Source organism: Pan paniscus, chromosome 21, assembly GCF_029289425.2.
Source record: "Pan paniscus chromosome 21, NHGRI_mPanPan1-v2.0_pri, whole genome shotgun sequence".
Taxonomy (NCBI): Eukaryota; Metazoa; Chordata; class Mammalia; order Primates; family Hominidae; genus Pan; species Pan paniscus.
In genome coordinates, this window is record NC_073270.2 from 15,011,065 (window position 1) to 15,036,626 (window position 25,562).

The window sequence follows — 25,562 nt, forward strand, 5'->3', positions numbered from 1 at the left end:
TGTAAGGAGCTCAAACAACTTTATAGGAAAAAAATATAATAATCCCATTAAAAATGGGCCAAAGATGTGAATAGACATTTCTCAAAAGAGGACACACAAATGTCAAACAGGCATATGAAAAGGTGTTCAGCATCACTGATCATCAGAGAAATACGCATTAAAACTTCAATAAGATATCATCTCACCCCAGTTAAAATGGCTTATATCCAAAAGACAAGCAGTAACAAATGCTGGAGAGGATATGGAGAAAAGGGAACCTTTGTACACTGTTGATGGGAATGTAAGCTAGTACAATCACTGTGGAGAACAGTTTGGTTCCTCAAAAACCTAAAAATAGAGCTACCATCATCCAGCAATCCCACTGTTGGGTATATAACTGAAAGAAAGGAAATTGGTATATTGAAGAGATATCTGCACACCCATGTTTGTTGCAGCAGTGTTCACAATAGCTAAGATTTGGAAGCAGCCTAAGTGCCCATCAGGAGATGAATGGATAAAGAAAATAAGGTAGGTACATATACACAATGGAGTACTGTTCAGCCATAAAAAAGAATGAGATCCAGTCATTTGTAACAACATGGATGGAACTGGAAATCGTTATATTAAATGAAATAAGTCAGGGACAGAAAGACAAACTTCACATATTCTCACTTACTTGTGGGAGCTAAAAAAATCAAAACAATTGAATTCATGGAGATAGAGAGTAGAAGGATGGCTACTAGAGGCTGGGAAGGGTAGTGGGGGGTTGGAGGGTAAGTGGGGATGGTTAATGGGCACAAAAAATAGTTCAAAAGAATGAACAAGGGCTAGTTTTGATAGCACAGCAGAGTGACTATAGTCAATAATAATTTAGTGGCACATTTAAAAATAACTAAGAGTATAATTTTATTTTTTGTAACACAAAGGATAAATGCTAGGGGATGGATACCCCATTTTCCATGATGTGATTATTACACATTGCATTCCTGCATTAACATATTTCATGTACTCCATGTATATACCTACTATGTACCCACAAAATTAAAAAATAAAATTGAAACATTTTTGATGTATAGTTTTATTAATTTTAGTTGAAAGAGATGTATGCTTTATTTGTTACATATACAGGTCAACCTAATTTCTAAATATTTTTTACTTTTTTATTTGTGACTTTTAAGCAGCTGCTACCTTTGTAGATTCTTAAAAAACTGGATGGTATTCATTTTCTCCTATTGTCTTAATATAATTGCACACATTTGGCCATTTTTTGACTTAATTTTTCTGGAAAAATGACATTTATTATTGAATTCCAGTCTTTAATTTACATAAAAATTAGGCACCAGAAAGAGTAGTGGAGTAAAATAGCTTATCAGTAGATAATAGACATCCTCATATTTTCATGACATATAAATCTATACAACTTTAGGAGTTTCAGAGGAACTTACCGATTTATTAACTTTGCGTTGGGTGAATAGCTCTTTTATGATGTGAATTCTGTATCTTTAAAAAGGATACTTGATTAAGAACAGTATTCTTATTTGTAGCCCAAATTTGTGCCTTTTGAATAATAATGGTTTATTAAACTTGGTGTTGTGTAAAGGAAGATTTGGCCATTTTGATAAGGAAAGGTTGAGAATTATTTTTCAACATTCTTCTCTAGTTTACCTTTTTAGTTATAGAAGCACCCCATGTTTGCTTTACAATAAGAATAGAAATAAATATTTTATTTTTACATACTGTTAGTACAAAGGCAGCAGCTTTTTCACTACTCATTTTATTTTTGTAAATTTGAAGCAAATTTATGGCATGAAATTTCCCCAGCTTCTTTTGACCTTGAGGTGCAATATGATTTGCTTTGTTAAGTTTTAATTTTATGACACATCACATTTCTGTCATGTCCAAAATTAAACTTCAGGGTAGGTGTATATTTTTCTACACTGGGATTATGAACAGAATAAATTATCAGAGAATTATGTTTAAATGAATATATAAGTATAGGAATGTATAGGCTTAGCTGCATCTCTCTACATAAATAGCTTGTTAGTGTGCAATCAGTCACTGGAGTTGCCATGAACTTGGAGCTTAATGAACAGGTGGAGAAAGAGGATGAATTCCAGTTCAAAATGGATCTGACAGCTTATCAGGCAATTTCACTGATCGCTAATCCAGTTCGTTTGGCAACTTAATTTATCACACAGTTAGAATTCTCATCCCGTGGGTTTCCAGGTGAAAATTAATTCTGGAACATGTCCAATACCACTGGGTTGAAGAGACCTGCTTAAGCTTTGTGAGGAAATTTAGAAATAAATTATTTTAAATGCATAAGCCAGATTTCTCTTATGATTCCCTTTGTGTTTATCCAATTCCTTCTTAAAATATTTGGATGCTGCTAGCATTTGATGGTATGCCCATGGAGGTGAACTAAGGTTTATTTATTCATTAATATTTATAAATTAAATGGAAGAAATTGTTAATCCTAATTAATTAGTGAAATAACTACTATAATAGATAATCCTGTGAATATAATTCTATCTTTAGGTATAGAAAAATTGCTGATCTCGAACATGTTTTAAGCATTTCATAGCAACAAATAATGAACAGAAGAAATTATTTCCTTAAAGCTCACAAATCTATGTCTTCTGAGTACTTACAAATTCTCTAATTAGTCTGATTTACAGCCCATTATTTTATGTAAAAGTATCTGCTAAAGCAATTTCCTTGACAATAAGGAAGAAATGCGACTTGCCTCTCACAGCTCACATTCTGACTCTGTTTGGAATTCCCAAGGATGAGTCTAATTAAATGGGCTTGGCTTAGGACCTGGCTGTAGCTTAAAATACCTTCAAAACCAGAAACACATTTTCTCCACTTTTTAAAGACTTGATTTATAGTGCATAGAAAGTTAAATTGAATATTGATCCTTGAAAAGCAAATGTGTCCTGTAAAAAATGACAACAAAAGAATACAATAAAAGATGACAGAGTGATTGATTGTCCAAAGCCTATAGATAGTAGCCTCCCCCTTTTATGTCATCTTCTCTAGACATCTGTAGCTCTGAGAGGGTGATAGGGATGAAGTGTTAGAGGAGGATTAGTTGCACCCTGACATGAACTGTTACATTTTATAAGAAGATTGAGGAAGGTGGTAACAAATTATTTCTAAGAAGGAATTTTGAGAAACGAGGAACGGGGCACAAGATCAGTAAGACCTATGATATAACTCCAGGAAGGGACACGAGGGAATTTCTTATAATTTCTCAAACTCTGAAGCATCTTCAAAAAGAATTTAAGTCAGTGAAAAATAATTGAGATGATAGAAAACTACAAACTGGCGTAACAGTGTCATTGATTGGATATGTCAGGAAAATTGTGCCTATCATTCTTATGACCAGGCTTATTAAAGTAATATCTTCATAATCTAGAGGGGCTCAGTGTTGGATCATCCTGGCATCCTTCTCAAATCCCTTTTCTGAGTCCTTGGCATTTTTCCCTGGAGCATATTGCAGACCTACAACCTTGTCATTTCAGAAACTGTCCTTTCATTTTTACCTTTGAAGGGAAATGGTTACTGAGTCCAGTACTAGCCCTTGGGAATCAAGCCAAAAGAAAAAAATGGCAGGGCGTTGTTTGATTTTCTCCTCCTTTCCTATAAGAGCAATGGTTGCGTCAAAGGTTCAGTGGGTATTGGAATCACCAAGAAGGAGATAATGATGATGATAAAGCACAGTGGATCAATTCGGGGTTTTCCTCCTTTTTTAAAAATGTTTTTCCTATTACCATCACTGTCACTGTGATGATGATAATGGTAATAGGAAAAATATATAAAACAAAATGGGGAAAACCGTAAATAGACCCAGTGTGCTTTATAACATTTCTGATTTACTATTTATGACTCCTCATTATTTAATAAAGTGTCCCATGTACTACGCAAATGGCAGACAGTAAAACCCCCACCATGCTGTTTAGTGAAATGTGAGGATCATGTATAAAAAATCCTCAAGCTAGACTTAGGTTGGATGAAGAAGACAGTGAGAAATCTTGTCTTTTTAGGTTAGGCTTTCTTGTTTTTCCTTTGTTTAACTTTTGTTTCTTCAAATGGCTTGCAGCTTGGAAGAGACAACTTTTGGTCTAAAAACTATTTTGGTTGCTGACAGAGGCAGTATCATTGAAAAAACAGTGTGTTCACCAATTAGAAGTTCATATCGCTTTTAATTCTGCTTCCAACAGTTTTGGGACTTTAAGAGTGAAATTGAGATTTGTGTATTTTTTCTTCAGTGCTGCATAAATGGCCATTTATGGTAAAACCTGAGAATAAAGGAAGACCAAAAAAAGCAAAATAAAGTAAGACAGAAATACAGAAATTATAGTGATTCTGATTTTTCCTTATGAAACTTGAGATCCAGTAAGTAAACTTCGGTTGGAATTATTGGGCATTCAAACATTATCATTCACATAAGAAAAAGGCTCCCTGTCAGTAAGCCGAGATATTAGATGTGTAAATATAATGAGCCATTTGTGGAGACACGGACCAGATTGCCCTGCATTGTGATAGAATTGATGTAATTTGAGTATCAGATGGGGCTGATTCGTGAATCTTGAGAAGACAGTTACTTGACAGCAATGATAGATTTTGACCCTGTTGTAATTGGTATACTTGAGGTAGGAAGCAATTCTACTCATTCTGTCAAACGGAGGCCTCCACTCATAAAGTGAACTATTATTTAGAGGATCTTGTCTTCTTGGCTATTATTAAAATGCAATTTTTGTCTAATCAGCTGTTATTAAAATGCAATTACCAAATAATATATTCTTCTCACTATGGTGATTTGACAGATCAAAAGCTTTCTGAGGGCAGAGACTGTGTTATCCGTTTACGTATCTCCAATGCTTTGTATCATGTCTGGCCCGTTGTTAGTACTCAAAAAGTGTTTGCGGAATTAATGAATGGTTGAGTAAGTTGCTTCCTATAATCAAGACTTTTAGTTAGAATGGTGGTAAATTTAGACTTAGAGGATTTTGTACTTTGTATCAGTGGGGCTGCCCTAACTGGTGGATTTATTTATTTTTTAATGCAATTTTTTTCTTTTTATTTAAAATTTCTTTGGAAGCACAGATGATATTATAAACATAATAATGTAAATAAAGTAAGAAGAAATAAATTACTGATTACTCCACCTTCCAGCAGACTGTGTTGATTTTTTCCTGTTCATCTCTATGCATTTATATACTTTTTTGTTTGCATTTTTATGACTTAGAACCCAGATTTGATGTGTTATACTGAGTTTTCTACTTAATATTAACATTTTTAATATAGTATTTAGGCCAGGCACAGTGACTCATGCCTGTAATCCCAGCACTTTGGGAGGCCGAGGCAGTTGGATCACGAGGTCAAGAGATCAAGACCATCCTAGGCAACATGGTGAAACCCCGTCTCTACTAAAAATACAAAAATTAGCCAGTTGTGGTGGCATGCACCTGTAGTCCCAGGTACTTGGGAGGCTGAGGCAGGAGAATCGTTTGAACCCGGGAGGCAGAGGTTGCAGTGAGCCGAGATCGTGCCACTGCACTCCAGCCTGGCGACAGAACAAGACTCCATCTCAAAAAAAAAAAAATGTACAGCTTATAATTTTACATGGCTACATAGTATATTCTTTACTTCGTATTCCCCCTCAACAATATTCTATTTCCCTATCGCTTTATCTTTCTATTGAATTCCTACTCAGCTTTCAAGGTCCCATTTAACTTTGCAACAGTCTTCCAATTTCTGTTGACTCTTATGATCCTTGTACTTTACGTACAGTGACTATAGAACTTTTGATACTTTAACTTTTTTCTTTTTATGAAAATTATGAGAAATAAGGTACATCAGAGCATGGATTACACAACTCTGTGTCCTGATGCCTAACTCAGTGTTGGTCATGTAGTTGGCCCTCAACAAATACTTGCAGATAACATTCTAAGGTCTGGGAATAGAGGGATAAATGAGATACGGTTTCTGGATTTTATGCTCAAAGTATATTGGTAGACAGGTAGGCAGATATCATGTAGAAACTGACCTTCTAGAGTTGTTTATATGGTGCTAGGAAAACCGAGAGGAGGCCAGTATATTCACAGCATAGCTTTTTCTTCTTAATAATCTTTTTTCCTGTACTTTCAGGAATGGTATGTGTAGGCTAAGGAGTTCTCACATTTTCATGACTCTTCATTTCCTTTGGAAATTATTTTCTAAAAGATTCCATTTCCTCATGTTTGCTTTTCTCATGCCTTGTTTGCCCATGTCACTTTCTCTTTTTCATTTGGTATCTTGAAATATAGTTTTTCACCACATTATATAATCTCCCTACATAATTGCAGCAGGCAAAGTTCTAAGATGTTCCTCAAGATTCTCCATACTTCCCCCACCAGGATACAGGCCCTGAGTAATCCCTGGGGCTATAAATTTGATGGATTTTACTTCCATGACTAGGTTATATAATATAGCACATTTAAGAAAGGAAGATTATCGGGATGGGTCTGACTCACCGTAGTCATGGTTATGACTACATTAATCCTTTGAAAGTACAGTTTTCTCTGTACTTCTGGTCTACAAACATGTGAGCTAATAAATGAATATTGTTTTAAGCTATCGAGTTTGTGGCAATTTGTTATACAGCAATAAAAGTGAATACAATAGTATATTAACCGTTTGTGGTATTTGCTACATATATATTTTTTAGTTTATCTTGCTATAAGTTTTGTTTGTACAAAACTCGGCTTCTTCATATAATTGCATCTACTGAAGATTTGTTTCTTTATGATTTCTAGTATTTCTTCAAAGTTTAGAAGGCATTAAACAGGGTATTGTTGGTAGGATGCACAGAGGATTTGAGTCTGAGTGTCAAATAATTAATTTGATTAGACTCTGCCACTGGCATTCTTTCTGCATAATAATTTATAATCTTTCAACCTGAACATTGACTTTCTCCATTGCTACTTAGCTGAGGAGAAATACGAATTCTCCTTTGGAAAAGTTTGGGGATTTCTAGAACACTAAACCATTCTTTTTGATGATTGAATGGAACTTTCAAATCTTATATTTCAACACGAATGGGGATCTCACAATGGAAGGCAGCTTCCTAGAACTATGCTGTTAGCCCTTTCCTTCACCATAATACTTGGCAAGAGACAACTTACACAGACTTTTCATTTTTATTCTACCCTTCTTCCAAATTCTCTGGATGGTCTAGCCTGTATTGCCTGTTGTTGTCAGTGTTGTTCTGATCTCAAATGGGCTTTCACAAGTGGCTAGAAGGGATTAGTTTTCATATTTCTTCCGTTAGTTCAGTATTGAACTAAAAAGCATGGTTATAAATGACAACTTTAATGACTGTGATTTTTTTTTTTTTTTAGACAGAGTCTGACTCTCTACCCAGATTGGAGTGCAATGGCGCGATCTCAGCTCACTGCCACCTCTGCCTCCCAGGTTCAAGCAATTCTCCTGCCTCAGCCTCCTGAGTAGCTGGGACCACAGGCACCCGCCACCACGCTTGGCTAATTTTTGTATTTTTTTAGTAGAGAAGGGATTTCACCATGTTGGCCAGGCTGGTCTCGAACTCCTGACCTCAAGTGATCCACCTGCCTCAGCCTCCCAAAGTGCTGGGATTACAGGCGTGAGCCACCGCGCCTGGCCAAATGACTGTGATTTTTTTTTTTTTTTTTTTGAGATGAAGTTTCACTCTTGTTACCTGGGCCGGAGTTCAGTAATGCGATCTTGGCTCACTGCAACCTCCGCCTCCTGGGTTCAAGTGATTCTCTTGCCTCAGCCTCCCAAGTAGCTGGGATTACCGGCGCCTGCCACCACACCTGGCTAATTTTTTATATTTTTAGTAGAGATAGGGTTTCACCCCATTGGCCAGGCTGGTCTCGAACTCCTGACCTTCAGGTGATCCACCTACCTCAGCCTCCCAAAGTGCTGGGATTATAGGCATGAGCCATCGCACCTGGCCATGACTGGATTTTTAACACCCATCCACATTATTGGTCACTGTTGATGCTTCAAGTGTTTCTGTAACATTCCTGGATTGACACTAAAAAAAATCCTAAACAAGAGAATCATTACTATTATGGATACATTTGTTCTTTCAACTTACAAATATTAAGGACCTACTGTCTGCTAGCTCTGCAGGCCTCGCCATTTTTTGCCTTTTCCATTTGACACTTATATGTCAAGTAGCCTGTGCTAAGAAAGTCCTTAATGCTACAAAGGAAAGTAAATGTACTTATATTTGTTGCCTGACTTAACAGGAATATATAGGCAAAAGCTAGTAGTTATGCTGAATTTAAGACAGTATGTTTGGTCTAATATCCAGAATTCACAAGGAACTTAAATTTATAAGAAAAAAAAAATGAACAACCCCATCTAGGCAAAGGATATGAACAGACACTTCTCGAAAGAAGACATTTAAGGCCAGGCACGGTGGCTCACGCCTGCAATCCCAGCAATTTGGGAGTCCGAGGTGGGTGGATCATTTGAGGTCGGGAGTTTAAGACCAGCCTGGGCAACATGGTGAAACCCCTTCTGTACTAAAAAAAATACAAAAAATTAGCCAGGTGTGGTGGTGAGCACCTGTAATCCCAGCTACTCGGGAGGCTGAGGCAAGGGAATTGCTTGAACCCAGGAGGCAAAGGTTGCAGTGAGCTGAGATCATGCCACTGCACTCTAGCCTGGGTGACAAGAGTGAGACTCCGTCTCCAAAAAAAAAAAAAAAAAAAAAAAAGAAGACATTTATGTGGTCAAAAAACACATGATAAAAAGCTCAGCATCACTGATCATCAGAGAAATGCAGAACAAAACCACACTGGGAGACCATCTCACACCAGTCAGAATGGTGATTATTAAAAAGTCAGGAAACAAAAGATGCTGGCAAGGCTGTGGAGAAATAGGAACACTTTTAATCTGTTAGTGGGAATGTAAATTAGTTCAACCATTGTGGAAGACAGTATGGTTATTCCACAAGGATCTAGAACCAGAAATACCATTTGACCCAGCAATCCCATTACTAGGTATATAACCAAAGGAATGTAAATCATTCTACTATAAAGACACATGCATGTGTATGTTTATTGCAGCACTATTTACAATAGCAAAGACATGGAACCAACCCAAATGACCATCAATGATAGACTAGATAAAGAAAATGTGATATATATATATATATATATATATATATGAATACATGAAATCAGAACACCATGGAATAAAAATGAATGAGATCACATTCTTTGCAGGGACATGTATGAATCTGGAAGGCATCATCCTTAGCAAACTAACACAGGAACAGAAAACCAAACACCACATGTTCTCACTCATAATGAGTTGAACAATGAGAACACATGGCCACTGAGAGGGGAACAACACACACCAGGGCCTGTTATGGGTGGGGGGTGAGGGGAGGGAACTTAGAGGATGGGTCAATAGGTGCGACAAACCATCACTACACATGTATACCTATGTAACAAACCTGCACGTTCTGTACAGGTACCATTTTTTTTTAGAAGGAAAAAAAGACAGTATTTTTATTTTTATAATGTAAATGTGTGATAATTTGTTTAAATCTGATATTGTTTCTATTAGCTTAAGTTAAGCATTGAGACAAAAATTGGAAGCATGGAAATGAGAAAACTCTAGTAACGATTCTGTCAGGGGTGCAAAGTCATTGTGTATAGATTAGGAGGTAGAAAGTGATCCCGTCTTATGATTTTAAAGTTTGAAAGGAACTGAAGGATAATCCAGGCCAAATGCTTCATGTCATAGATGGGGAAACCAAGTCCTAGAGAGAGGAAATAACGTACTCAAGGACGTGGAGGTCCTATGTGGCAGAACCATGCGTAGGACCCTATTTCCTGTTACTCACTTCTTTTCCTTTCCTTGATTTGGGTTGCTTTGTTACCGGTACTTAATAATTCAGTAGAAACTTGACATGTACTTCATGATATTAAATTGACATTGTAGGTTGGACTCTGGAGGGGTTTTAGGACTCCTTGTCTTTTCTGTGGGATTGAAACAATATGGTTTCTATTAAAATATTCAGTGACCCTTCTATCTTTTGAAGTATTTGGTTAGATGAAATGTGGATAGTAACCAAAACCTCTATAAGTAGTATTATACTTTGGTCTGATTGAATTACTGAGCAGTTTTGTATTATTCTTGTTGAGTATTTTTGGTTTGTTGGTTTGAAAAAGGAAACAGTTCTACAGATGTGTTTTTTTCTAGTAACTTCTGACTGCTTTTCTATTGATCTCCTTTTTACTTCAAATGATAAAGCTAAAAGAAGCTTTGTTATGTCTTTTAACAAAATATTGATCTTTTATTGGTATGAAAACATCTTGGTTGTTAAATTGCTTCATTAATTTTATACCTCTTTTATATTGAAGTCTGTAATTGTTTGGTGTAAGAGTTACTCCAGTTACTGCTTGTTTTAAAATTGATTTTCCTTTTAATTCAGAGACATAAATGAATCATTTTTTCCCCTTTAATTTCTTCCTGCTATATAAAAGACATTAAAACTTTTTTAGGCTATCAATAATATTACATAGGTCTTTTTGGATAATACAGCCCTATGTTGTTGGTGAAGGTTCTAAACCTGCTAGTCTTGCCTAGTTTCAGATATTGTCTGGTAAAATAACATCACTATATTATGCATGCAGCTACTCCAATACATATGGAATTCAGGAAACTTGGATTTGAATTGTCTCTCTTTTAGTTATTATCTGTGGCAAGTCACTTAGCTCCTCTCAGTATCTGTTTCCTCATCTTTTAAGTGGAGACAATAAGATTTTTAGAGTCCTTGTATGGACTAAGTAAGATAAAGCATGCATCCCTGGCACATTGTCAATGCTCATAAATAGTAGCTGTAAAAATACTGCACCTAGGGTAAACTATAGAACAGTATATTTATTCTGAAACATTATTCCTGTTAGCTATTATTTAATTCACCCAGCTTACTTTCCTCATCAGTTAATCTGTAACCCTTTTCTCCTTATATAAAAGACCTGGAATTATTTCATTGAGGGAGGTCAATAAGAAGATTCCCAAGGAGGATCTGATTAAAGAGTATCTATTTTCCCCATGGTAAGATCAATAATTCCTTCTCAAGGGGGTGTCAGAACGAATATTTGAAAATTACCTTCCAACAAACTCTTTCTCTGCTTCTGGGAATAGTACATATTTGGAAAGGAGACAATAAATAGATGGGCAGTATCTTGTGCAGGAGTTCTGAACAACTATAGAATGCTTCCATCTGTTCACTTTTCAGTTTTGTTCTCCTTGACTTTCGTATCTTAGACTCCTGAGGTTGTTAGATGCACCCCTCTCATCCACACAGTGACTGTGTCTATCTGGCCCATAAAACTCCTTTCCAGTATGTGAGAAATACATCCGTTATACAGGATTAGAGACAGTGGCATCTTCTTCCACATTGTAGTTTAACTCAGGCCTGGCACCAAACTAGTGTTTTTTGATGAGGTTGTTATCAGGCAAGAGAATGAAGCTAGTTCTGTAGTATGGTACCACAGAGAAATTAGCCTGTTTCATGAACAAATGCAGATAATAGGGTACATAATTTTTAGTACTTGAAGCATAGTCATGTGTGTAATCTGATTGTCGGAAAGTATTCAATTCTTAACCTATGGCCCTTATTTTAACCAAACATAGTCTGAATGTTACAAAACTTTAAATTATTTTTACAAATAAAGTCATTTTATCATTGATTATCTGAAGCTCCTGTTTTTGTCCCTGATAAATCATATGGGACCTTTAGTTACCTCTCCAATTTGCACTCTCTCTGTATTTCTGGACATATCAACAAACTATTTCTCAGCTGCTATGTGGCATTGGTCATACTGTTTCTCTCCTACCCAAATGCTCCTTGCTGAAGGAGCCTCACCTTCATCAGCACTGCAGCATCCATGGTAAAGATGTAGGGAAGACAACTAAGACCCCAGCTCCATGCTTCACCTGGTCACCTAGGCCCTTTGAAGAAATCTTGCAGTGCGGCATATCATTAGTCTCCCTTGGACAAGAAAATATAAAGTCCTGCCTCCCTAGATACCAGCCTACCTAACGAAGCCTTCTAAAATAGTGGGCTTTAGAAAATCAAATCTCATATCTGAAGATAGTGGTAATCATCAATGTTTCAGAAAGGTAGCATTTCTGGCCCTTGAGTGCACTATAAAGGTTGATGAATGTCAGTGGTTTCTGGCAGGTTTAATGCTTAGGCAAGGGAAGGAAGGGAGGAATCAAGGAAGAATAGGAAATAGTGAAGAGAGTAAGTAAACAGTGGGGAAATAAAAATATGTCTGTGATCAGCAGTGGTAAAATTCCCCTGAAATTTGTTAGAGATACAACTTAGTAGTTGCCTGAAGATGCTTATCTTTCCCTAGTGGTATTTAAAATCTCTCTCTCCTGCCACTAGCATTTTAGTTCTTTCTTTCTTCTTTCATGTATGTTTAATTTTTGAAAATAATTGGAGATTTATGGTAGTATCAGTGATATTTTTTCCATTTTTTTTCTCTTGAACTATGTTTTCTTTGCTCCAAAAAGCAAATGGCAGTCTTCAAAGGACGATTTGTTTCTATTTGTATAAATTGAGTATAAGCTGCATCCAATTCCTAGTGCATGCATAAAACTCTTTTTGAGGAAATGTGACCAATATATAACATTTTATTGAATGTTTCTTGAAATTGGTGTCAAACTGTTTTTTATTTCATTTCTTTTGGGATGCCTAATTGAGTTGAAACTTCATTATTTCATTCCATGGCTTAGGCCACCTTTAGAGGGAATATACCATGTGAGCTCCTACTTACCCATTAAGACCAGATATCCACTAGGGACTTAATGGGCTAATGTGTTCCTCTTTCACCTCCTATGTCCTAAATTTAGCATTAGCTAAATTGACTAATTAAAATAACCCTAGCCTTATTCCTCTTCCTAGTGGATATTGTTTTATTTAAACATTTCATCACAGAACTTGGTACAATTGTTAGGCACTTCTTACATGATCCTGGAACTGAAATGTCAGATGCGTGTAGGGTATTATAACCTAACCAACCATAATGAGATACCAGGATGGCTATGATTAAAAATAAAGGAGGTGGTGAGAATGGAATAAAAAGTGCTGCAGAGGATGTTGAGAAATTGGAACACTCAAACATGACTGGTAGGAATGTAAAATGGTGGAGCCACTGTAGAAAACATTTTGGGGATTCCTCAAAAAGTTAAATATAAACTTAACCGTGGAATGACCCAGCCATTCCACTCCTAGGTATAATGCCCAAGAGAATTAAAAACATATGTTTTCGCAAGAACTTTCACATGAATGTCCATAGCAGCATTTTTTGTCATAGCCCAAAAGTGGAAACAACCCAAATGTTCATCTTCTGACGAATGGATACACAAAATGTGGTCTATCCATACAATGAAATATTATTGAGCTATAGAAGGGAATGAAATACTAAGATATGCTACAATGTGGATGAATCTCAAAAACATTGTTCTGACTGAAAGAAGCCAGACACAAAAGGTTACATATTGTAGGCTTTCATTTATATGAACTATCCAGAATAGATAATGGAGGCAGAAAGCAAAATGGTAGTAGCCAGGGGATGACAGAAGGAGGGGATAGGGAGTGACTGTTTAATGGATATGAGATTTAATGGATCTGAGATGAAATGTCTTGAAACTAGATAAAGGTGGTGGTTGCACAACATTTTGAATGTTCTACATACAACTAGATTTCACTTACACTTTCAAAAGGTTAACTTTATGTTATATAAGTTTTACCTCAGTAAAAAATAAGCAAACTCACAGAACTTAGAGTGAAATTCTAAAATCTTGACAGCCACTTGCTCCCTTCATTTTTTCGGGACTAATCTTGTATAATTTCAGGCTTAGGCTACCTTGTTGGGGTAAGATCAGTTTTAAAATTCATAATGCTTTTTTTCTAAAACAAAGTGTTCAGTAAAGATAAACAAAAAGAAGAAAAATTAGAATCACCATAATTGTACCACTCAGAACAATTCTTAATATTTTTGTATGTGTATTTCCTGTGGTTTTTCCAGTGTGTAATATATGTACACATACTCTATACATGCATGTACATATTTGTGAAATAGGGTCATTTTGCATATAGTGTTTATAACATACTTTTATCATTTAATGATGCTTTAGAAAATTATTTGGTCTATTTTCTATAGTTTCACAAGTATACAGCATAACTCTTTTAAAATATATCTTCAGAAAAAAAATAGCAGCAAAATAGGGTAAAGATCATGTTTCATTTGTTTTTGAATCCCTGGAGTTGTTCAAAAGAAATAGCCACTTTGTTGGACTGGGTTGGACTGGATTGGATTAGATTGAATTAAACTAGAATAACTTCTAGAAACCAATGAAGAACTTCTGAAATATTCAACATCTTGTTTTGTTATAATACTCTCTTAGCTTCATTTTAGTTGGTGACTTGATATACCCCTTTTTCCCTTCAGGGTGTCAGGATTGTAGAAGCCTGAGTGTTACGTGAAGCAAATGTCCCCATGTATTCTGTTTTAGTTTACTATAGCTGCCACAACAAAATACCATAGATGGGGTGACTTAAAAAGAAAACTTTATTTTCTCACAGTTTTGAAGGGTGGCAGTCCAAGATCAGACCAGCAGGTTTAGTTTCTCCTGAGGTCTTTCTCCTTGGCTTGCAGATGGCTGCCCTCTTGCTATGGCATCACATGTCCTTTTCTCTGTGCATGCGCTTCCCTGGTGTCTGTATGTTCTCATCTCTACTTTTTATAAGGACATCAGTCAAATTGGATCAGGGCCCACCCTAATGGCGTCATTTTAACTTAATTACCTCTTTAAAAGCCCTATACAAATAAAATAAACACATTCTAAGGTAATGGGGGTTAGGGATTCAACATATGAATTTTGGGGGTCCATGTAGGCATACCTCATTTATTGTACTTTGCTTTATTGCATTCCATAATGTGGGTGTGTGTTTGTTAATTTTTAAAAACAAATCAAAGGTTTGTGGTAACCCTGTGCTGAGCAAATCTGTTGGCACTGTTTTTTCCAATAGCATAGGCACTTTGTGTCTCCGTGTCAAATTTTGGTAATTGTAATATTTAAAAGTTTTCATTAAAAATTTAAAAAATTTTTAATTATTATGGGCACATAATAGTTGTGTATGTTTCTTTTTCATTATTATTATATCTGTTACAGTGACCTGTGACAATTGGTCTTTGGTGTTACCATTGTAACTGTTTTGGGGTACCACCAACCGCACCCATAGAAGACAGTGAACTTAATCTATAAATGTGTGTGTTCTGACTGCTCCATCAACTGGCTGATCCCCAGCCTCTTTCCCTGTCCTCAGGGCTGCTTATTCTTTGAGAAACAACAGTATTGAAATTAGGCCAATTAATAACCCTGCAGTGGCCTCTAAGTGTTCAAGTGAAAGGAAGAGTCACATGTCTCTCACTTTCAATCAAAAGCTGGAAATGATTAAACATAGCGAGGAAGACATGTCAAAAGGCAAGAGGCCAAAAATGAGGCCTCTTGCTCCAGTTGGGAGAGTTATGAATGCAAATGAAAAGTTCCTGAAGGAAATTAAAAGTGCTACTCCAGTGAACACATGAATAGTAAGGAAGTGAAACAGCCTTGCTGCTGATATAGAGAACGCTTTATTGGTCTGGATAGATGATCAAATCAGCCACAATATTCCCTTATGCCATAGCCTAATTGTAAGGCCCTAACTCTCTTCAATACTGTGAAGGCCAAGAGAGGTGAGGAAACTCCATAAGAAAAGTTTGGGCCATAGTGTGCAGGTAGCTGTCCCTACCTGCTTCTTGCTGAGGCTGCCTCAGAACCCCTTTCCACTGCTTCATGATTTTCTGTTGTCTCTTGGCAAAAATGGCAAATAATGATGCTGTTCTGAAGAGGCTGGAGCAGAAGGAGGCAGAGGTGGATCAAATCATTGAATATCTTAAGCAGCAAGTTGCTCTACTTAAGGAGAAAGCCATTTTTGCAGGCAATTTTGAGGGAAGAGAAGAAACTTTGAGTAGGAAACTGAAGGAAGAAGTTGAATTGAAACAAGAGCTAATTCAGACAGAAATTCAAAACAGAATGAAGCAAATACCATTTCCATCTGGTATTCCACTGCATGCTAATTATGTGGTTTCTGAACGTGATACAATCTACACCAGTAACAACCATATCTTCTGGTATCAAAGAACAGATAAAAGGAGGAGCAGGAGAAGAAGAGAAAGCAAAAGAGAAAATTGAAGAGAAAGGAGAGAAGGAGAAAAAACAGCAATCAATAGCAGGAAGCACCAACTCTAAGCCAATAAATGTTTCCCAACTAGATCTTTGAATTGGTTGCATCATAAATGTCAGAAAACACCCTGATGCAGATTCTTTGTATGTAGAAGACATAGTTGTTGGGGAAATAGTCCCAAGAACAGTTGTCAGTGGTCTGGAGAATCATGTTCCTTTTGAACAGATGCAAAATCAGATGATGATTTTACTTTGTAACCTGAAACCTACAACGATGAAGGGAGTATTATCTCAAGCAGTGGTCATGTGTGCTTGTTCACCAGAGAAGGTTGAAATCTTGGCCCTTCCTAATGGAGACAATTACTTTTGATGCTTTCCCTGGAGAGCCCAACAAGGAACCAAATCCTAAAGAAGATTTGGGAGCAGATCCCACCTCATTTTTATACTATGATGAGTGTGTGGCTATATACAAAGGAGCTCCCTTTGAGATGAAAGGGAAGGGAGGGTGTAGGGTTCAAACTATGAACAACAGTGGAATAAAATAAAGCAAAATGCCTTCATTATGGAAATACATTGGAGAAAACCTTATAAAAAGGAATGTATTTGCCACTTGTACCTAAAAAAATAATAACAACAGCAAAGTTTGAGGCTACCAGAAGTTTATGAGGTTTAAGAAAAGAAGCTATGTCCATAACATAAAAGTGCAAGGTGAAGCTGCAAGTACTGATGTAGAAGCTTGAGGCAAGTTATCCAGAAGACCTAGGTAAGATAATTGATGAAGGTGGCTACAATAAACAACAGATTTTCAGTGTATATGAAACAGCCTTTTACTAGACGATGATACCATTTAAGACTTTCATAGCTAGAGAGAAGAAATTAATGCTTGGCTTAAAGTGTCAATGGACAGGGTGACACTCTTGGTAGGGGTTAATGCAGCTGGTGACTCTAAGTTGAAGCCAGTGCTCATTCAACATTTACAAAATCCTAGGGCCCTTAATATTGATGCTGAATCTACTCTGCCTGTGTTCTATAAGCAGAATCACAATGCCTGGATGACAGCATATCAATTTGTGGCATGGCTTACTGAATATTTTAAGCCCACTTTTGAGACCAGCTGCTCAGAAAAAAAGATTCCTTTCAAAATATTACTTTTCATTGACATTGCAACTAGTTACCCAACAATTCTGATGAAGATGTACAAAGAGCAGTCATGTTAACACAACATCAATTCTTCAGCCCATGCACCAAGGAATAATTTCAACTTTTAAGTTTTATTATCTAAGAAGTATATTTTATAAGGCTATAATTGCCATAGATAGTGTTTCCTTTGATGGATATGGACAAAGTAATTGAAAAGCTTCTAGAGAAAAAAGTAACCATTCTAGATGCCATTAAGAACACTTGTAATTCATGGAAGGAGGTCACAATATTAACACGAACAGAAATTTGGAAGAAGTTGATTCTAACCCTTGTGGATGACTTCGAGGTCCATCCAAGTTCAAGACTTCAGTGGAGGAAGTCATAGCAGATATCGTGGAAATAGCAAGAATATTAGAATTAGAAGTGAAATTCTAAAGATGAACTGAATTATTTCAATCTTGCAATAAAACTTGAACTGATGAGGAATTGCTTCTTATGGATGAGTAAAGAAAGTAGTTTCTTGAGATGGAATCTAGTCCTGGTGAAGATGCTGTGAATATTGATGAAATGACAACACAGAATTTGGAATATTACATAAACTTAGTTGATAAAGCAGAGCAGGGTTTGAGAGGATTGACTGCAAATTTGAAAGAAGTTCTACTCTGAGTAAAATGCTATTAAATAGCATGACATATTGTAGAGAAATCTTTCATGAAAAGAAGTAAATCGATGTTTTAAATTTCATTGTCTTATTTAAGAGATTACCACAGCAAAACCAACCTTTAGCAACCACTACCTTGATCGGTCAGTAGCCATCAACATCAAGCCAAGACCTTCTACCAGCAAAAAAATTATGACTTGCTGAGGACTCAGATGATTGTTAGCATGTTTTGGCAATAAAGTATTTTTTAAAGTAAGTTATGTGCATTGTGTTTTTAGACATAATGTCATTGCACATTTAATAGACTACAGTTTAATATAAACATAATTTTATATGCACTGGGAAACCAAAAAATTTGTGTGACTCGCTTTATTGCAATATTTGTTTTATAAAAGTGGTCTGGAACTGAACCTGCCGTATCTTTGAGGTATGCCTGTAATTCGGTGTTCATAAAATATACCCAACTGAGAAAGACAATGTCATTGTGTCTACAAGAATCTTACCATGGGGACTCAGTTAAGGTGAGTCACCCAAATCTATCAAGAGGTAGATTTTCTTACATTTTTATGAATGGCTCTGATTAGCAGAGGAGAAAATTGATAAAAAATATGTGTGGCAAGAATAGTAGAAAAAATGTTGGACATTTTTTGTTTTTAAACCAAGAAAATATCTAGGCTGGGCGCGGTGGCTCACACCTGTAATCCCAGCACTTTGGGAGGCCAAGGTGGGTGGATCACTTGAGGTCAGGAGTTCAAGACAAGCCTGGCCAAGATGGTGAAACCCCGTCTCTGCTAAAAATAGAAAAATTAGCCGAGCCTGATGGCAGGAGCCTGTAATCCCAGCTACTCGGGAGGCTGAGGCAGAGAATTGCTTGAACCCAGGAGGAGGTTGCAGTGAGTTGAGATCACGCCACTGCACTCCAGCCTAGGCAACAGAGTGAGACTCTGTCTCAAAAAAAAAAGAAAGAAAAAAAAAGAAAATATCTACCGTTAGCATAGGAAAATTCATTATAGCAGCATATTCCCACTATTTTAATGGCCTGAGGAGAAATAGCACTATATTAGCAGTTCATAATTAACCCATAAGCAGGGCTTGTTGATCAGTATTTTTTGGGAAAAGAAGGCTTCACAGTCGGGATTTTTTGGTGCTAAATAGAAGATACTCCTTTCAAATAAAAGCAAATTGGCATAAATTTGTCATTTTTTGGAGATAAATTATGAACATTTTAGATTAGTAGAATCTTCCTAATGATGAATTCCATTTCAAGGACAAGTTTTGTTTAAATTTTATCTTCAAGATCTGTGAATATAGAAAATTTGAAATAATTGTGTTTTTTTTTTTTTTTTTCTTGAGACAGGCTCTGTTGCCCAAGCCAGACTGAAGTAGCTCAATCATAGCTTACTGCAACCTTGGACTTTTGGGTTCCAGTGCTCTTCCTGCCTCTGCCTCCTGAATAGCTGGGACTGCAGGAACGTGCCACCACACCTGGCTAATTTTAAAAAATTTTTTAGTAGAGACAGAGTTGCCTGGGCTATGTTGCTCAGGTTATGGAAGATTTTTTAAAACCTGTTTTCATATTGGATAATGACTTCTTTAAATGTATACTCTTCACTTGAGCAGGGGATAAAGAGTTGTTTTCTGAAGTTTGGCTTGAGAAAACAACTGTTTGGGTTTTAAAATCCAAGTGGAAACATGTTACAAATGAAATTTTTTTTTATTTCTCTTATTTAAAACAAACATAGTTTATAGCTTTTATATATTAACAATCAAATAGCAGAACCATCTACGTTTATCCAAAATAAGCTAGATTAGTTTGTGTGTATTTTCATGTAAGTCAAATAGGCATTTGCTTATGAGGAGTCATTTAAATGTAGCTTTACAAGAAGTGGTACAATTGTCTGCAACATTTCTTTATCTCAAAGTAATTTGGATGAAATAACATCAGAAGATGTCAGTTTAAATGTTCCACTTGAAATCCGGTTAGTTTTTGATTATTCACACTAATGGAAGGAGAGTGTAGGCATGTAGACTCCGAAGAGACCTTTAATCCAAAAATTACTTTTTAGCATTTGAAGATATTTGGGTAATACATTTGGATAATGGTGTGTTTCATGTCCTTTGGCTTTTTTAATTTAAAAAATTTTTTCAGAGACAGGATCTCACTCTGTCACTCAGGTTGGAATACAGTGGCACCATATAGCTCACTGCAGCCTTTGGTTTAAGAGATTCTCTTACGGTTTAAGAGATTATCGGCCGTGCGCGGTGGCTCACGCTTGTAATCCCAGCACTTTGGGAGGCCGAGGCAGGTGGATCATGAGGTCAGGAGATCGAGACCATCCTGGCCAACACGGTGAAACCCCGTCTCTACTAAAAATACAAAAAATTAGCCGGGCGTGGTGGTGTGCACCTGTAGTCCCAGCTGCTGGGGAGGCTGAGGCGGAAGAATGGTGTGAACCCGGGAGGCGGAGCTTGCAGTGAGCCAAGATCACGCCACTGCACTCCAGCCTGGGTGACAGAGCGAGACTCTATCCAAAAAAAAAAAAAAAAAAGATTCTCCCACCTCAGCCTCCAGAGTAGCTAGGACTGCAGGTGTGTGCCACCACACCTGGCTAATTAAAATTTTTTTTTTGTTGAGACAGGGTCTTGCTATGTTGTCTAGGTTGGTCTTGAACTGCTGGGCTCAAGCGATCCTCCTGCCTTGGCTTCCCAAAACATTGGGCATACAGGCACGAGCCACCATGCCAGACCCTTTTGACTTTATTGACAGCCTTTGAATTTTAAGTAAATGCTGAAATGTATGTAGCTTACTGGAATATATATAGGAGACTTTATAGTTCTTTCTTTAGATCTTCGGATTTCCTTAAGAGACAGAGCACTTTACAAGACCCTTTGTTTCTCAAATATACATATAAACAGCAACACATTTGAAAGATAAATTCCAACTAATGATTAATGTTCTTTGCAGAGAATGACAAAATACATATTAATTACTTAGGGTTCTATTTGTATTTTACTTTCATAGTTAGAAATCTGTTTCTTTTTCTTTCTTTTTTTTAGAGGCAACATTTTACTCTGGTGCCCAGGCTGGAGTGCAGTGGCTCAATCTTAGCTCACTTCAGCCTTGAACCCCCCAGCCTCAAGCGATCCTCTTTTCTCAGCCTCCTGAGTAGCTGGGACTACAAACACATGCCACTGTGCCTGGCTAATTATTTTTATTTTTATTTGTAGAGTTGGGGTTGCTTTGTTTCCCAGGCTGGTCTTGAACTCATGGTTTCAAGTGATCCTCCTGCCTTGGTCTCCCAAAGTGTTGGGATTATAGGCATGAGCCACTGCACCTGGCCAGAAATGTGTTTAAGTAAAATGACTGTATCAGTCAGGGTTCTCCAGAGAAACATAACGTATGTGTGTGTGTGTGTATATGGGACTGGCTTACATGATCACATGATTATGGAGGCTGACTAGTTACAAGATCTGCAGTTGGCAAGCTGAGGAGGGTTGTTAGCCTTTTTGTTTTATTCAAAACATCGGTTGATTGGATGAGGCCCATCCCATTACCCTGAATAATGTTTGCCCAAATGTCTGGGCACCTTTTGGCCCAGTCAAGTTGATACATAAAATTAACCATCACAATGACCTACCTTAAAGTTCTTAGTTGGACATTTTGCATTTCTCATCAGGAACCTAGGCTAATTTACAACCTTTGATATTGATTTCAACCACAGTACAGTTAATGAGTTATCAATGATGACAAATCATGATCATTTCCAATACAAATATTAACTCTGATTATTTGTAAATATGTTATTTTTCCCACATTGTTCTAGACAGTGGGACATAGAGGTAAAGTAGGTAAAGGTGCTCACCTCCTGTAACTTATATTCCAGTGGGAGTGACAGATAATGCCCAATAAACAAATAAATGTATATTAAAATGTCAGGTAGTTATAAGCATAATGAAAAAATAAAACACAGTAAAGAGGTACCATTTCAGATAGGTTTGTTAGAAAAAGTCCTGAATGGGTGACATTTGTACAGAGATGTGAATAAAGTGAAGGAACAACTTATGTATACCTTGATAAGCACATATCTAACTAAAATTTTTGGCATGGTTTAAGGTCTTTCTTTCATATATCTGTATTTTGCATACTGTGGTGCTACTCAGATATCCCTTCTATGAAAGCTTGTTGCCCCAACTTCTGGGAATACAATGGGCAGGTACCCCACAGCTGTCAGCCCCTTCAGGGACTCTCTCAGCTGCAGGGCGCCAACTTGACTAACTAAGGTAACCCTCCTTCCCAGGATGGCCCACAGTCAGTGACTGATTGCTGTGGAAATATAGAGTCCTATCTATTTTGGCCCAGCTAGAGACAACTCTGAAGGGCCATTCTAACTCCAGAGTTCCCTGCGGGATGAGCCAAGACCGTTGGTAGATTTGGATCACAGTTTAACTTTTTCCTCTGTCCAAACCTGTTTCATTCCCCTCCCTTTTCATAGGTTTGATCCCAAAGGTACTCCTTAATATACCTCCTGCTAATCTTGGTCTAGAGGTCTGCTTCCCAGAGAACTCACCATTTAATATGAAGTTTTGTGAACCTACAGCTTATTTATGATCTTATCTCAGTAGTACTTGGCAGCTGGTTTTATATCAGGCCACAGTCTGCTTCCTGACAGAACCTTACATGTTAATATGAACCTTTCTTTTCTGACTCTAGCACTCTGAAAACTGACTTTATACCTACCACACAGTTTGGAAATTGTTAAGAAGGTTATGATTCCCCTAACCACTTTGATCTTATTATTTCACTGAGAGATATTTTAGAAGCATTGGTTTATCTTCACTACCTACAGGAGTCTAATATATTGTTTTATTTAACTAGAGTCTGGTCAACATTAACCTCTTTTTCGTTTATAAAGAGAATGATACGGCTGGGCGCAGTGGCCCACGCCTGTAATCCCAGCACTTTGGGAGGCTGAGATTGGGACAAATCATGAGTTCAGGAGATCAAGACTATCCTGGCCAACATGGTGAAACCCTGTCTCTACTAAAAATACAAAAATTAGCTGGGCGTGGTGGCGCGTGCGTGTAGTCCCAGTTACTCAGGAGGCGGAGGCAGGAGAATCGCTTGAACCAGGAAGTCGGAAGTTGCAGTGAGCCGAGATCGCGCTACTGCACTCCCGCCTGGCGACAGTGAGACTCCGTGTCAAAAAAAAAAAAAAAAAAAAAACCAGCTACAAATTCATGTCAATGAATAGGGATTTTCAAATTATCTTCATGCTGCAAAAGGAGAGAAATCACTTTATAACTTATAACCATGAAGCTATTTCCATTAAATATTTAAGAAACGCAAAATTCTTGGTAATGGCAACAAAGTTAAACAAGTTAATATGGGGGATTTTTAAAAGCAACTATGTTTAATTATTTCAGGGTTTCATATAACTTTTGAAAAATTAATATATGATATAAATTCCCATTTACTGTGTAATTGGTATTATTTATGAAAGAACTTCATTCTTCCTGTATCAAGAAACATAGGGATTAGATTTGTAATTTACATAATCTATAAGCATCATCATGAATTCTTTTCAAACCTGACACCAAAAGTATTTTAAGAAATCTCCATACCAATATCTGTCATGGACATAGATATACACATTCTTTATAAAATTTTAGTATATGAAATACAGAAATATATACAGTGATAATAAATCATGATCTAGTAGAGAATATCCCAAGAATTTAAGATTGATTAAAATTTGAAAATCAGTGTAATTAATCATATTATCAGGCTTAAAATTAAAAACCAGCCAGATGCTATGTCACAGTGCTTTGGAAGATTCAGATAGGAGAATCACTTGAGGCCAGGAATTTGAGATCAGCCCGGGCAACATAGGGAGACTCTGTCTCTACAATTTTTTTTTTTTTTAATAAATTAGCTGGGCATGGTGGAACATGCACCTGTAGTCTCTGCTATTGGAGAGGCTGAGGTGGGAAGATCACTTGAGCCCAGGAGCTCAAAGTTGCAATGAGCTATGATTGCATCACTACACTCCAGCTTGGGTGACAGAGCAAGACTCTGTCTCTAAAAAAAGAAAAACCATATATTCCTTTCAATAAATACAGGAAAAGTGGTTGACAAAATTCACTATTTGCTCATGATAAAAACTCAGAAATCTAGTATTAGAAGGGAACTTAAGATTCCCTACCATTGATGTGAATTTGTGTCATTCTCTTTATAAATGCAAATTAGAAGGGAACTTTAGGGATATCTCTGGAAAACTTTCAGTTAACATTGTACTTGATGAAAGACTGAATGCTTTCTCCCTTAGATTGGAAACAATGTAAGAATGTCCATGCTCACCATTTCAATTCAACATTATGCTGGTCCTAGCCAATGTAATAAAGGAAGAAAAATAAATAAAAGGCAGAATGGAAGGATATAAGTAAAATAGTCTTTATCTACAGATGACATGATCTTCTATGTAGAAAATTCTAAGGATTATACAAAAATGCTGCTAGAACAAATAAGTGAGCTTAGCAAGGTCTCAGGATACAAGATTAATAAAGAAAAGTCAATCCTATTTCTATATAGTAGCAGCACTCAGAAATTTCCATTTCCAAGTGTTATTTTATAAAAAAAAAACTCAAAATGGATCGTAGACTTAAATATCAGCACAAAAAATGTGAAGGTTTTAGAATAATTCATAGAGGAATAAAAAGCTGGAGTTAGCCGGGGGCAGTGGTTCACGCCTGTAATCCTAGCACTTTGGGAGGCCGAGACAGACCTAGATGTAAATTCCAGACTTGCACTTGAATCACGTTCTTGCTACATATTATCTATGTAATCTCTGTTAAATTATTTAGTTTTTCTTAGCCTCACTTTCTTACCTATAAAATGGAGATAATATCTGCTAGGAACTGTTAATGTAAGGCAGTGGTTCTCCAAGTACGGTGCCTGGACCAGCAGCATTAGCACCACCTAGAAATTTGTTAGAAATGGAATTCAGACCTACTGCTTCAAAAACTCAGGGTGGGTCACAGTAAATTGTGTTTTGCCTTTCAGGTGATTCTGATGCTCAAGTTTTAGAACCACTGACGTAAGGATTGTGTGTATTGTGTGCTGAGTTTCACAGTGTTTGCTATGTACTAGGCACATAATTAATTTTAAAAACAAATGTCTACCCCAGCAAACCTTCTATTCTCTTCCCTTACACTATTTCTTCCAGAAACGCTTTCCCCATTTTTCTGAACCTTAACATTCTTTCAGGACCCAACTCAAATTCCATCTGCCCCCAGAATTCATTCCAAATCATAATAATTCTCTATCCCCAAAACATAGCACTTAATAGCTAGAACTGTTGGTGCTCACTGGTAACCACTAGCCACATATAGCTATTGAGCACTTGAAACATAGCTATTATGCATTGAGATGTGCTTTAAGTGTAACATACACACTGGATTTCAAAGGCTTACTACAAAAAGGGGATAT

The 25,562-nt window shown here is 36.8% G+C and overlaps 1 protein-coding gene and 1 pseudogene across 8 annotated transcripts in view; both read left to right on the forward strand.

Annotated features, from left to right (window-relative positions):
- The window catches only part of MACROD2 (mono-ADP ribosylhydrolase 2), a 2,054,393-nt gene that overhangs the window by 116,339 nt on the left and 1,912,492 nt on the right, over positions 1–25,562 (forward strand). The window lies entirely within an intron of this gene.
- On the forward strand, positions 15,287–18,882 carry LOC129394940 (aminoacyl tRNA synthase complex-interacting multifunctional protein 1-like; annotated as a pseudogene).